General features: G+C 36.4%; 1 long non-coding RNA gene across 2 annotated transcripts in view; it reads right to left on the reverse strand.

The window, feature by feature from the left end:
- Positions 1-1,078: 1,078 nt before the first annotated feature.
- The window catches only part of LOC104007768 (uncharacterized), a 48,278-nt gene continuing 34,173 nt past the window's right edge, over positions 1,079-15,183 (reverse strand). The window contains exon 2 of one of the 2 annotated variants that reach the window (XR_010159684.1): positions 1,079-7,102. This is a non-coding gene — a long non-coding RNA (uncharacterized LOC104007768). Of the gene's footprint in view, positions 7,103-9,380; positions 12,806-15,183 lie in introns of those variants that run through there. The other variant, XR_008536851.2, reaches the window with a different exon arrangement.

Genomic DNA, 15,183 nt, shown 5'->3' on the forward strand with positions numbered 1-15,183 from the left:
AGTGAATAAGTCTCACAATATCTGATAGTTTTATAAGGGAAACCCCCTTTGCTTGATTTTCATTCTCTTGTCTGCTGCCATGCAAGATGTGCCTTTTGCCTTCCGCCATGATTGTGAGGCCTCCCCAGCCACGTGGAACTATGAGTCCATTAAACCTCTTTTTCTTTATAAATTACCCAGTCTCGGGTATGTCTTTATCAGTAGCATGAAAATGGACTAATACACCCTGCATCTCTTTTTAAGAAACAAAAATGAGAGAAATAAGTTTTATCATCCATTCCATTTCCACCCCCTACGCCAAGCTTTAAGTTTGTGGACATCCTCAAACTATTGTTATGAGCAAATATGTAAATATATATATATATATATACACACACACACACACATTTATTTTCAACATATATATGTTGAAAATAAAAACCTTTGTGATTTTCTTAATGCATATACATTTTTCGTAATTGTTTTAAGTCACATAAATAATACGCTATATCAACCTTCTGTTACTTTTTTCTCCAGTTTAAAGTTTGAGATTTCGTCCATTTTAGCTGTTTTCAATGTATGAAACAAACTTATTTTTTCATTATATTTCTGCTGCGGTTGGCAAAAGTATTCCGTAAGTCAAGGGTCCCCATCCCCTGGGCCGAGCACCAGTTATCGGTCCATGCCCGTTAGGAATCAAGCAGCACAGCAGGTGACTGACGGCCAAGTGGGCATTACCGCCTGAGCTCCACCTCCTGTCAGATCAGCAGTGGTCTCTGTGAACTGCACATGCAAGGGATCTAGGTTGCACACTCCTTATGAGAATCTAACGCCTGATGATCTGAGGTGGAACAGTTTCATCCCGACACCTCCCCCCTTACCCCTGTCCATGGAAAAACTGTCTTCCACAAAACCGGTTCCTGGTGCCAAAAAGGTTGGGGACTGTTGCTGTAAGTGACCAAATAGCAAATATTTTAGGATTTGCAGAACATACAGTCTCTATCAAATATTATTTTTAAAAAACAGTTCTTTAAACAGTTATGGCAGGGTCCCCAAGACCACTGTCCAGTTCAATGACTCACAGAACTCAGAAAAGTTACGTTGACAATTAGTTTATTAGAGCAAAAGTACAGTTTAAAATCAGTACAGTTTTAAAAGGCAGATAGGAAAGAGTTCAGAAGAGAGCAGGACAGGCTTCCAGTTGTCCCATCTGACAGGAGATGCATGCACAGCACTTAATCCTCTCTGAATGAGTGTGGGTCATTTATGAAATATTATCAACCAGGGAAGCTGAGACTTGGTGTCCAAGGTTTTTATTGGGTGTTAGTCACATAGGCATGGAGAACAGAAATGGCAGATGTTATTCAGTTTCCACCTCCCCCGGCGATTAAATTGATACTGCAAGGTGCAATGCCCTCACCATAAATCTGTAGCATAAACTATCTGGTGTGATCCAAGGCCCCAGGTAAACAAAGGCCTTGCGTCAGGCAGGATATTCCAGGGGCTTAGCGCTGTGATCTCCCAGGAGCAAGTTGAGGGCTAGACCTTTCTTTGAAAGGTGCAGATTTCAACACGCCAGATCTATTAAGTCACTCCTTTCATACACACGTTAAAAACGTTCTTAGTTCATGGGCCAGGGAGTAGATGTGACTGGAGACTCTAGTGCTAAGTGTATTTTAAGTTACCTTTTTCTTCCTGCTATTTCAATAACTGCTGTAAGAAACATCCTTGTACATTTTTCATTGTATACATATGCCATATATTAATGACAAAGTTATGTTCTTTCAGAAGTATGTAAAATTGGAAATATATAAAATATGCGATTCTCTTTAAAAGCAAATCAGTCTCTAATGCTAATCACTAGAACCCCAAAATTATTAATAAATTTCAGTCTTTCTTAGTAAGAAAACTGAATTTACAATCTAGTGAAGTAAACATAAAAATTTTGTATAGATACTAGTAGATTTAAGCAAAGATCTCAAGAAATATTCGAGTATCAATGTATTCTGTCATAAGCAATAAACTGCTGTTGCTTTTCTGCCATTTCATATAAAAAGAAAGGAACTTTTTAGTCTAATTGTTTTATCATACATATGTTCTCCTAATCTGAACTGTAACCTCTGTGTGAATATCGACGTTATGAAAAAAAAAAGCCTTACTTGTCAAAATATGACCAACATAGGAGACTGGTAGTTCATAAACTGCATTTATTAGTATCTTTAAATGTAGCTAAATTTAACAAAATACTGTAGTTTTTTTTTCCCTCTCTAAAGCTAAGGTTCTGTTTTACAACACGTCAATGTGATTTTCAGTTTTTGAAAAAAGCAATTCAGTCTTCTCCCTGCAACAAATGCCTACAAGCTTTAAGTGTTCTGACAATTTCTGTACCTAAATATGATGCAAAACTTTAGTCTTATAAAAAGACAGATGTTGAACTGCTGTTATAAGCAATGTGTAATTTCAACTTTACTAAAGTATGAATTATTTTCTCAACATGTTTGCCAATCCCTGATATTATCTGACTGGATGTGAAATGGTATCTAACTGTGCTGACTGGCATTTCCTTGACTACTAGTGAGCTAAAACATTTTTCTGTTAATTGACCTTTTGGTTCTCTCTATCACTCATTTATTCCCCCCTTAAGTAGTCCTTTATGTAATTTGGACACTTCCTTTGTCAGTTACCGGTAGATAATTGCAAGGTAAGTACCTTCCACGTCTGTGGCTGGCCCTCTAATATTCAGTGTCTTTTGTCATACTTAAGTTTCTAGTTTTAATACAGTCAGATGTGTGACTCTTTTTCTTCATGGTTCCCACTGAGTCACATCCAACAACTCCTTCCTTACATTGGTTCAAATTTTCCTGTATTACCTTCTAAAATATTTAAAATGGTATTCCCGCCCCCCTCCCCCCCGCCACATTTAGGTCTTTAATCTACCAGTTTCTAAAAATATGGTGTGAGAAGGGTATATAATTTTTTCACATACAGACATGCAATTGTCCTAGTGCCATTTATTGAAAAGTTACTAATTTCTCCACTGTGTCACGTATCAGGTTCTCATGTATCTGTTTCTGTACCATAGATTTACATGCCTATCCTGGCATCACAAGGGCTGTGTTATCACTATAGTTTTATAAGCCCTACTGTCTTTTATGATAGGTACTCCGCTATTTTTCCTGTTAAAAAAAAAAAAAAAATCTCAACTTTGTCTTTCCACATTTAGGTTAGGCTGATTAAATTCCATAAAAAGTTTTGTTGAGAATTTGATTGGAACTTCAGTGAATTTATAGATTTGGAGAGAACTGGTACTTTAATGCACTGATTTTTCCCATTCTCTAACATAGAATATTGCTCCATTCATTTTAGTCTACTTTTACAAAATCTTGCATATTTTTATTGGATGTATTATTAGGTCCCCTTAGAGTTTTAATTGTGAATGAAATTCTTTCAAATAATACACTTTCAAACACACTGAAGTGGAAAAGAACACTACTAATTCTTGCAGATTGCTCTTATATCCAAAATCTCTCAACACTCACATTAGTTTTGCTACTTTGTAGTTTTCCTTGGACTTTCAAATAAACAATGATCTTGCCCATTAACAATAATTGATTCTCTCTTTCCAGTCTTTATGCCTATTATTTATTCTTCTAGTCTCACTGCACTGGCCAAGATCTCCAGTGCAACATGGAACAGATGTATTAATACAATATCCCATTCCTGTACTATTGCTGACATTAAGGAACATCTCTAAAGTTGTACCATTAACTTGTAACAATAACTATGGGTTTTGGTAAGCTATCATTTATCGTACTAATACGTTTATTCATCTATTAAGAGGATGTTTTATTTTTAAAATCCTAAGTGAATATAACTTGCATTTTGCTGGTTCTCCCCCTCCAACTCCCTGCATTCACTGAGATAGCAACATGCCTTTTCTCTTTAACCTATTAACATGGTATATACTATGTGAAAATATTTTTCAGTGTTAAATCATTCTCCCATATGGAAATAATCCTTACTTGGTCACAATGAATGTATTTTAATAAATCATCCAGAGCTTGTGCATTATTCAGAGTAGATTTTAAAAAACAGATTGAGACTTATTTACTAATACATATTTGGCAACACTCATCAAAAAATATCTAAAATTTCAAATTTATTCACATAAATTCACACTTTCTAAATCAAATAATTTTAATTTTATCCGTTTTCATGCCTTATTTCTTTCCTGATATCAAGCTGTCTTTTTTTTTTTTAATTTTAGACAGGCAGGGTCTTGCTCTGTTGCCCAGGCTGGAGTGTAGTGACACAATTATAGTTCACTGCAGGCTCAAACTCCTGGGCTCAGATGATCCTCCTGCCCCAGGCTGCCAAGTAACTGGGACTACAAGTGCATGCCACCGCACCCAGTTAATTTTTAAAATTTTTGTAGAGACAAGGTCTTGCTATGTTGACCAGGCTAGTCTTGAACTCCTGGCCTTCAGCTATCCTCATGCCTCAGCTTCCCAGTGCTAGGATTACAGGCATGAGCCACTGTGTCTGGCTAAGTTGTCTTTTCTTATTGATTAATTTTGCCAGGCGAGTGATAACCTCTACCCTGATTCTATCACCACAAATTAGTTTAAAATGTTCCTTTATGCTTTATGTCCTTTAAATAGTTGCCTACCCCAAAACATGAAGACACTCTCCTGTTTCATTATTTCCTTTTGCATTTAAACCATATTCCACATGGAATTGATTTTTCTATATATATGGTATCAAGGAAGGGGTCTACTTTTTTCCCCAATACAGCTATCTAATTGACTGTACCATTACAATAGTTTCTTTTTCTCATAAATCACAGATGACCTAAATGTGTGGATCACCATGTATACAGAATTCTGTTACTTTGTTCTATTTTGTTCTAGTCTACTTTGCTCTAGTCTGTTACTTTGGTCTATTTGTCTATCCTTATGCCAGCCAACATCAGTGTTAATTACAACTATACTTTTATAATCACAGGTCTTATGTCTGTTGGTGAACATTTTTCAAGTTTATCTTGGATATTCTTGGTCCTTTGCATTTCTTCAGTTTGTTAATTTCTCCAACATACTGTTGGGATTTTGATAATATCATATATTGACGTTACAGATTAATTTACAAAATTGACTTCCAAGTCATGAACATGGTATATCCATATATTTAGAATTAAAAAAAAAATTCTTAAATGATTGGAACATTTCTTGTATTTATTTTATGCTAGTGTAAATGGTATCATTTTATCAATTTCTATTTGTTTCTGATATATAGAAATACAATTTCTGTATAGTTTGTATTCAGTGACCTTGATAAGTTATTTTGTTTGTTGAGTCTTTTGAAATTTCTATGCACACAACCAGTTGTCTATAAATGGTATTATTTTCTTCTTTCTAAACGTTGTATCTTTTTACTTCAGGCCTTATGTTATTGGCTAATATCCCAAATATGTTAAACAGTAGAGGTTATTATTGTTTTTAGACTTCAAAGAACCAACATTTTGGCTTTCTCTATTGTGTGTTATTTCACTGACTTTTTGTCTTTTATTATTTCCTTGCTCTTCTTTTTCCAGCTTCTTGAAAGTAGTTTAGGTAATTGACTTTCAGCCTTGCTTCTTTTCTAATGTACGCATGTAAATCTATAAATTTTCCTCCACATACTGCTTCAGCTGCAACACACATTTTGGTATGTCATATTATTCACTTGAAAATATTTTTAAATTTGTTTTATTCTTTGACCCAGGGACTATCAAGAAATCTATTACATAATTTCAGAGTAGTTGAGGGTTTCTCTAATCATCTTTTTTACTGTTTTCTACTGTTTTCTAGTTTAATTCCACTGTGTTAGAGAATGTAAGATGAATGCTTTTGATCTTTTGAGATTATTGGTTTGCTTTATGACTCAAAATAGGGTAAATCTTGATAAATTTACTTGAAGAAAATATGAATTATGTTTTTTAAATCAAGTATTCATATATGTAAAATTCAGATCCTCTGCATCTGATTTTTTGGGGGTAGGGTCCGGATATTCTATCAGCTATGGAAAAAGCTGCATAAGCCTCCAGCTATGGTTAGGAACTTACCTATTTCTCCTCTTATATGTCATTCTTGCTTTATGTATTTCAAATCTCTTTTCAACACATACAGATTTAGGATCTTTATGTGTTTTGGGTGAATTAATTCCTTCATCATTATAAAATGTCCCTCTTTATCTCTAGTAATGCTTTTTGCCTTAAATCTCATTGCCTGACAATACCACAAACTGTTTTTATTTGGTTTGCTGTTTTTTTTTTTTTTTCCCTATGCCATTTACATTCGATCTTTTTGTGTGGCCTTGTATTTAAACTATGCCTCTTGTAAGCAATATGTAGTAGGGAATTTTCAGCCTGATAAATTTTTAAACTTAATTCAACTAATGACTCATTTAAAGTATTTGGGTTTCTATTTTGCAACTTTAAATTTGACCCATCTGTTTTATGTCCCTTTTCTATTCTTGCCTTCTTTTAAATGCTTTTGTCTCCATTAAATTGTTAGGTATACATTCTATTAGCCTTTTAGTGCTTAAGAGATTACAACATGCACCCTTGTCTTCATAGTCTAAAAAAAGTAATCTTACCATTTACCTACCTAATGCTAGAACCTGAGGACAAACTCCAGTACAAACTTCTCCTGTCTCGTTATTGTAGGTGCATTTTAATTCCACAGATATTTTAAACCACAGAATTTAATACAGCCAATATTCCTTCAAATTTGCCCACATATTTACCATTTCCATTGCTCTTCATTTATTCCTGCATTCCAGGATTTCCCTTGGAATGATTTTGCTTCTGCCTGAAGAACTCTCTTCAACATTTCTTTCAGTGTGTATGTACTGAAGACAAATTTCCATTTTTCACTCAAAAATCTTCATTTTGCCATCACATTTGGAGTGGATCTTTTGTTTCTTGCCCATTCTTCCTTATCTGGAATGTGAGCACTACAGCCACCATTTTTTGATCTTGAAGACAAATGCTACATGGTAGAGAGTGGATCATAAAGAACAGAAAAAGCCTGGGGCCCTACTGATCTTGTGGAGTTATAGTACCGGACACCTGGACAGCCTACATCTGAAAGAAAAGCAAAAGCACAACAGTTTAAGCCAATGTTACATTGGTTCTTTTTCTGGAAGCAAGTATCATTCCTGATGTCTTTGGTCGACTCTGGAAATTTCTTGGCCATTTATTGCTTCCAGGATAGCTGTTGTCTGTAATTTACATGGAAATACTCCAGTATACACAGTGTGGTACACATAACTTATGTAAAGTCATCGCTTAAGGCTTGCTACCATCCTGATAGAACAGTTCACTAGGAAGATGAACTAGTGTTCTAATCAGAGAATGCATACTCTAGTGGAAGCTATTCTAGGTATTGTTGACTGCATCTTGATCAACATACAATGTTTTAATTTTCATACTAAATGGTAGAAATTTTTATTAATTAGTGACCTGCTAAAGTAATTTTTTAAATGGGCCTCCGATGGTGAGATTAAAGGTTTTCAGATTGACTAATAGTAGAGTAACACATACCACCATTGCAAGAAGAGGCCATAAGAATCCAGCATGGCCTGTAGCCCTTATATTTTGGGATGATGTCCTAGTCTAACCCCCTAAAAGGCTCTTGTCCAGCCATGAACACACCTTTTGTTAAAGTAATAGAATTCTGCTTCTTAAAGGAATCTTTCAGACAAGATGGTGGTTAGAGCACCTAAATGGGCCGAGAGCACTTTCCTTTAGCCTGCAGAACATGCTAAGATCAGTTTTCTTCCTCGGTTAATATAACAGAAGCTGGCATGAAACTGTTTTCATTATAACGTAGCCGTTAGGGGGTAATTTGGCAGCAGGAGTATGCGTGAGAGAAGGAAGCTACCTGTCCCCCATGCCTCAAAAACTTCAGTGCGTACCATTTATCTACCAAGAGTTGTATACTACACATTCTTAGGTTAGTTCACAACTGCCTCACACCTTCTGTCACCTTCTGTTTTCTCCTTAAACTCCTAAAATATATATATTGGATCTTCCATGAATTACTTTCAATTTTCTACTTCTTCTGTGCTGCATTCTAGCTTATTCCGTTTTAAAATTTTCCTTCAGGCCAGGCATGGTGGCTCATGCCCATAATCGTAACACTTTGGGAGGCCAAGGTGGGAGGATCACTTGAGCCCAGGAGTTCGAGACCAGCTTGGGCAACACAGTGAGACTCCATCTCTATAAAAATTTTAAAAACTAGCCGGGCAAGGTGGTACATGCCTGTGGTCCCAGCTACTCGGGAGGCTTACATGGGAGGATCACCTGAGCCCACTAAATTGAGGCTGCAGTAAGCCATGATCATGCCATGCGATAGAGCAAGACTCCATCTCCAAAAATATATAATTTCTTCAAATGTGTCTGAATATATGCCAATTCTTTCCCCTAATGACTTTAAAAGAGGCCCCGAGAACACATACTTCTGTACATTTCATTCATTCCTTTATTAAAGCAGTAACTTAATGTGCCTCACATTTTTAAGCTAAGCATGGATATTCTGAAAGCAAAACTGAAATGTAAACTTCAACTCTTTCTCCACCCTAAAGTCTTGGGTTCAGACAACTTTGTAGCTTCCCTGGGTTATTGTGTAGAAGTTTGCTCATCCTCCTTCCTGAGGCTGGAGCACCTTCTAAGGTCTTGGCTTTGTGTAGGTCTCAGTCCCAGCTTCCCTGTATAGTCAGGCCATATCTCTTGCTGTTAAAGTCTCAGGGTCCATTGGTGAGACCCACAGCCAACACTATCATCCCCCTAGGTCAGTGTACCTTCAGCTGCTGAGTTCACTATTCTGGCTGTTTTTTCTTCACTTCTGGCAGCTGGGATTTCCTTTTTCTTTTGTGGTTAGCTGTGTGTATATTTGTTGTTTTCTATGACATCTCTATAAGTTTAGAGTTATGGGATGGTGGTGGTAGGATAATTTATGTTAGTCAGAATAAGTAACCTATATAGAAGTTCTTCACCCTTCCAGGAAATCCTCCAATCTATGACAAATGACTACTTAAATTGCCATAAAAGGTGAATTGTAAGTACAATGATCCAAATAAAACTTTGATTTTGCTCAGTGACAATATGCCCAGCAAAAAAACTATGTTTCTCAGCATCTCTTACAGCTAAAAGACAGCCATGTTACGCAGTTGTGGCAAATGAGACATAAGCTGGGAGTTTCTGAAAAAGCTTTGTCTTTGTGAAAAAGGCAGCAAGACTTAGGGGTTAAAAAAAAATCTTGTTTAAGCTACTGTCTTAGAGTTCTCTGTTACACCATAGCCTAATTCAATCACTAGCTGATACACTTTGAAGAGCAGATCAAATGAAAAAAACACCAAACTCAGAGTTGGAAGAAAATGTTTATTTAGCAAAAAGGTATGGAGTAAAATTGGTAGAATAGAAAAGAGAAATTAGAAGTGGGGAATTCTGAGAGGTTGTTTTAAAACACGGTAACTGGGAAATAATTTTGACAAAATTCTCATAGGTAATGAAGCTTCATATGCCCTTACTGCCTAATTAAAAGGCACCTAATAACCAATTTTATTTATATTAATTGTATTGAGAATAATTTTCTCTAACCTTCTACCTTTCATAAGGAAAAATACAATCCGTGAACACCTAGATGGTTCTGTTTTCACTGTATGGCACAAAGTATCAATGATTTAACTGTGGAGAGTAGTATCAAGCAGAGACTTGTCTTCTTGTGTTCAGGAAGTATTAGCCTTTAACTATGCATTTTAATTGTCAGGTATGCCTTTGCCATTTGAACTGTGTTACTCTTCCCTATCACAGCATAATGGAGATAAAACCATTGTTTTTCATTACCTAACCAAGAGTATCAACTAATTTAAATAAAATTTCTAGCAGTAAAAAACTGTATCTATGTGATTTTTTAAAGTTGGTTTTTCTCAAATTTAAACGATACAGTATTAACTGTAACTCCAAGACATATTTGAGTGTCTTCTACTTACCAAGCACAGTGGTAGTTTGTATGAATATTTCACATCAATCATAACAAGCCAGAAATAGAGATGACCCCTATTTTGTCAAGCCAAAGAGGTAATATAGCTTGATCACTGTCATATGACTGGAAAGTAGCAGGGCTATAATATAAACCCAAGGTTTTTGATTCTAAGATAATACCTTTTTATAGTGCCATTATGTTGCTTTTACACAATTTCTGATCATAGCACTTATTAATTCATATTTAGTGGACAGTTTTCTCCATTTGGCAGTCACTTTATTACTTTATTTTCTTAGTAAAAGAAAAAAGTGTGAAAAAGGGAAGTGAAAAATGGATCCAATCCTTAGGATTACAATGGCAATTAAACAGCTGTTTAAAAAAGCGGGGGTGTGGTGGGTTGAGAATGTGGCCAGATTTTTTAGAAGACCTGACACCTTTGCTCCCAGACCATCTTCCACTCAGAGGTGGAGGGGACCCTGCTTAAAAAATAAGAATACAATTTTATTCTTTCAGCAAATATTTATCATGCCAATGAATTTATAAATATGAGTAAACCCATCTCTGTCCTCAAGGAGCTCACAATCTAAGAAGGGAAGTGGACACACAGATGAATTAGTAGTACATTTAGCACTAGTGATAGCAATTTAGCACTACTGAGTACAAGGCACATTTATGGCACAAAGAGAGGACCAACTACCTTGGAGTTCCAAGATCAATATACTATTAAGACTTGACACTGGAACTGAGTTTTGAGAAATTGGATATTTTCTGAGTGCTTGGTATGTGCCAGATAGTGTGCTACGTCAGAGGTCCCCCAAATTTTGGCACCAGGGACGGGTTTCCTGAGACGGTTTTGGGAAGAAACTGTTCCACCTCAGCTCATCGGGCATTAATTAGATTCTTGTAAGGAGCACGAAACCTAGATCCCTCACACGCACAGTTCACAACAGGGTTTGTGCTCCTATGAGTATCTAATGCTGCCACTGATCCGAAAGGAGGCGGAGCTTGGGCCCTAGTGCTAGCTTGCTCCCTGCTCACCTCCTGCTGTGCAGCCCAGTGCCTAACAGGCCACAGACCAGTACCACTCAAGAGTCCGGGGGCTGGAGACTCTTGTGCTAAGTGATTTATCTAGATTATCGAATCAAATCCTCATTACAATGTAAGAGACAGGTGGCCCCATTTTACAAATGAATCCAGGTGGTTTAACCAATAACTCATTCTACTAAATACTGTGCTCTATCGACATGCACAAACACACAATAAAATAAATAACTGAATGTAGTCACAGAGGAAAAGGAATTTACAAGACTATAACATTCTCATTTACATACAAAAAACATGAAGTCAAAATGTGTAAGGAATTAAAGGTTACATAGTAAAGACAGAGATATCTCATTTCTTCTATTTAAGGCCTGTTGTATGATCCCTTTTTCCTAAAAATAGTTTTCTCTTCCTGGTTTTGCCTTTAACTCCTTCAAACAATCCATTAGCACTTAGAGCTATCTCAAATCACATGCCAACTTACCAAAGAATGAGGTCATTAAATGACTGCAGCACAAGGACACACAATTTAATAGGGTTAGCTAATATTTAATATAAGATATTTACTGTAAATATCAGTGTTTTATAAGTACTGATCTGAAAAGACTGAGAAACAAGTAAAACAAGTTTGCCACCTTTTATGAACACTGCTTCTTGCATGTTCAACCTGTTACACATGGACATACATACACGGTATAAGTTCAAATCCCAGGCTAGCCAACACAATTTTAGAAGAGACTTCTCTAATATAACCTGCTCTATTCTACCTATCTCGAACGCTTCATACCTTGTAATGTTTTGTTTGTTTTACTGTTCCAACATCCCTGTACAACCTGGACCGCATAAAGCTTTTTAGGCACTCTGATTAGTGTTTTCTAATGTTACTCCTTGATAATCTTTTACCTGCTTTGTCTGAACTGCCTGAGGCAGGCTTAATCATTTTTTAATACATAATGAAATAATACAGACTATTTATCTGTTCAGTTTGAAGCTAAACAGTTGAATGCTTGCGTAAAAAAGTTTAACTTCCATAGGATCAAAACAAAAACCCTAACATTCTTATAATGCAGTTTTAAAAACACACATCAATTAACTTAAAGATTCAAGGTGGATGACCTTTAAGATTTGACTGGGATACACATCATATGATTTGGTGGTACACACTGAGGGAGCTCACATGAGCTTGGAAGCAAAATAAATTGAAATAGTACTTACTAAACAACTTTGTTGCTAGCACTGTGCAGGGTCCTTCACATAGTTCTCTTATCTAGTCCTCCTAACAACCTGATAGCCACCATTTTTTTATTTTAATTTTTTTAACAGAGAACTATCCAGAAAAGATGAACAACTTGTTCAAGGTCACAAAAATCGCAAGTGAGGGAGCCTAGATTAGATCAGAGGTCTAATTCCCAAGGGTATGTTTGTGATATTGTGAAATATATATTTGCTCTTCATCTCCATTTCCTAAAGCCCTTGGAATCTCTGAAATTGTAAGAATGTCATTTGTATGATAACGAAATGAATGTTGCTGGGGACCCGTAGATAGCTTCAGGGTGGGGTCTGGTCATCGGAAAGATCAAAGCATGATGAGATGGTTGGAGCTTTCAGTGCCACCCTCCAACCTCCAGGGACACGACAGGGCTTGGAGATTGAGTTAATCACCGGCGACCAATGATGCAATCAATCATGCCTACAGACTGCAGGGGCAGAAATGGAGTAATCCCTTTCCTCCCCATCATATATAATCATGGTGGATACCCCTATAATGAAAAAAAGTTAACAAGTATAACAAAGTTATTACATGCATGTGTCTGCACAGGAGTCATACAAAATGTGAAAACTCAAAGAGCCGATAGATGGCTGACACTTAAGTATCATTTTCATTGGGGAAAGAGGGGGAGCTGTAAATAAATGGGCCTGAAGATCAGACAATGGTTTGTAAATGATTCCCTTTGGGAACTAAATGGGACTGGAGAACAGATAATAGATTGGGACAGGTCATCTGGGCTCCAGGTGTGGTGTTTAATTTTCAGTCTCTTCCTCTGTGATATAAGTTTTAATCTCTGGTTAATAAAATTACAGGGATGGAATCGCAGGCAACTGTGTTCCTCTTTAAGGTCCAGTTTCTAGGTAAATAAGGGAACTTTGGTGAACAGCCTCATCTTGTGCTTTGGGAGAGACAGGATTTGGGTGAGGAGAGCTGGAGAAGGCCAAGAGGCCTTGAGGCTGCTTCTTTAATTCAGCATGTCAAAGCCCCATATTTTGGGGTATTGATTTCTGAACCTTAACGTAATGAAGCCTCCACAGAAACTCAGAAGGACAGGGTTCGAATGAGCTTCGAGATAGCTGAACACATGAACTGATTATTCCCAGAGGGTGGTGCACCTGGAGAAGGCACAGAAGCTCCGTGACCCTTCTCAGTATCTTGCCTATGCTCCTTGTCTTTCTGGCAGTTCATCTGTATTCTTCATAATATCCTTTATAATAAATGGGTAAATGTAAATAAAGTGTTTCCCTGAATTCTGTGAGCTGCTCTAGCAAATTAATCACACTTGAGGAGGGGGACCTCTAGCCAGTTGGTCAGAATCACAAACCGCTAACTGCTTGTGACTGACATCTGAAGTAAGGTAGTCTTGTAGGACTGAGCCCTCCACTTGCGGGATCTGACACTATCTCCCAGTAGATAATGTCAGAATTGAACTGAATTAGAGGACACCTGGGTGGTATCCACTGGAGAATCTGCAGTAAAGAACTGCTGGTTGTTGGTGGAGAGAAATCCCCACACACATTTGGTGAGAGAAGTGTTGAGTGGAATGTGAGAGGAGAAAGCACTTCTGGTTTTTTCCTTTATCTCTAATAATGTTCCTTCTCCTGCATTGCACTGCCTCCTCAGGAAGCACCAGGAATAAGAAAGGACATCTGCTTTTCACATGTGTCACTTGACAGACTTGTCATGATGATGGGTTAATAAAGAGACTAAAGAAAACCATTACAAAAAAAAAATCTGAAATTTACTTTGGCCACGAAGATGAATAGCAGTTGGACATTCTTGACAACTGCTTCTACTTTAGGTCTAGTGACTATGAAGCACAAAGATTCTCCACATATCATTAATAAATAAATATATATATGTATGCAAGCATGTATTAACTTTGCTTAATGTTTTAGTTTAATCTGATATTAATTTCTATATGTTAAAAGTTCATTTATCATCCATGTAACATAGTCTTCTGCACATCTAATCACGATATTATATCAGTGACATAGTCTGGTCACTGCATTTAATACAAATACTGATTTGAAGAATTTATAACATTAAAAAAGTTTAAGATTACAGATTGAATGACCATTTAGAAAGTTATCTGAAAAAGAAGGACTGACAATACCCAACCCACAAACTGTTTCTCATTCATACTCATACCTTTACTTGAAAAATAACTCAGTATTTTGGTGACTACTGACTGTGCTACTAACTACAAACAGGAGATAATTTTTCGTATGTGCTATTGACTACACATAGGAAAATAATTTTGTTATATTAAGTATAAATAAGATACCCGCCCCCCACCAAATTTTCAGATAACCTATAAAGTGGGGAAAGCTTATCATAATGTCAAAATGACTGGGATATCGAAATAAAGGTAACTGTATACCTTTTAAATGCCTTTTATACCCTTCAACCAAAAAAACCTTATAAAAGTCCTCCCTACCCCCAGGGAATTTGAGCTCTTACAACATTTTCACAGAAAACAAGTGGCAAAGGAAGTTTCTCAAACTAATTTTAAAAAACAGAACAACCCACAAATCCTGTTTTTAAATATTTTTTGACAAAAGAAAAATACTGAACATTTTTTAAGGAATGATTTTGAAACAAGCAAGGAAAAGGTCACAACTTTGAAACCAGTTATAACTGCACCTGGATAGTCCCAAGACAGAAAGTTAAGTAGCTCAACAGGTTCTACTGCTCAGATTTTGAATCACAGGAATAATGTATATTAAACAGTAAAAATACCCTTGGGACTAGTTGTTTTCCATAAAAGTTAAAGAAAGTTAAGGCTAATATTAAAAAATAATCCTAATTTATAGACATATAAAAATTCTAAATGTGAAATTGTTGTTTTATAATGTACTAGTAGCT

This window comes from Pan troglodytes, chromosome 7 (genome assembly GCF_028858775.2).
Source record: "Pan troglodytes isolate AG18354 chromosome 7, NHGRI_mPanTro3-v2.0_pri, whole genome shotgun sequence".
Lineage (NCBI taxonomy): Eukaryota > Metazoa > Chordata > Mammalia > Primates > Hominidae > Pan > Pan troglodytes.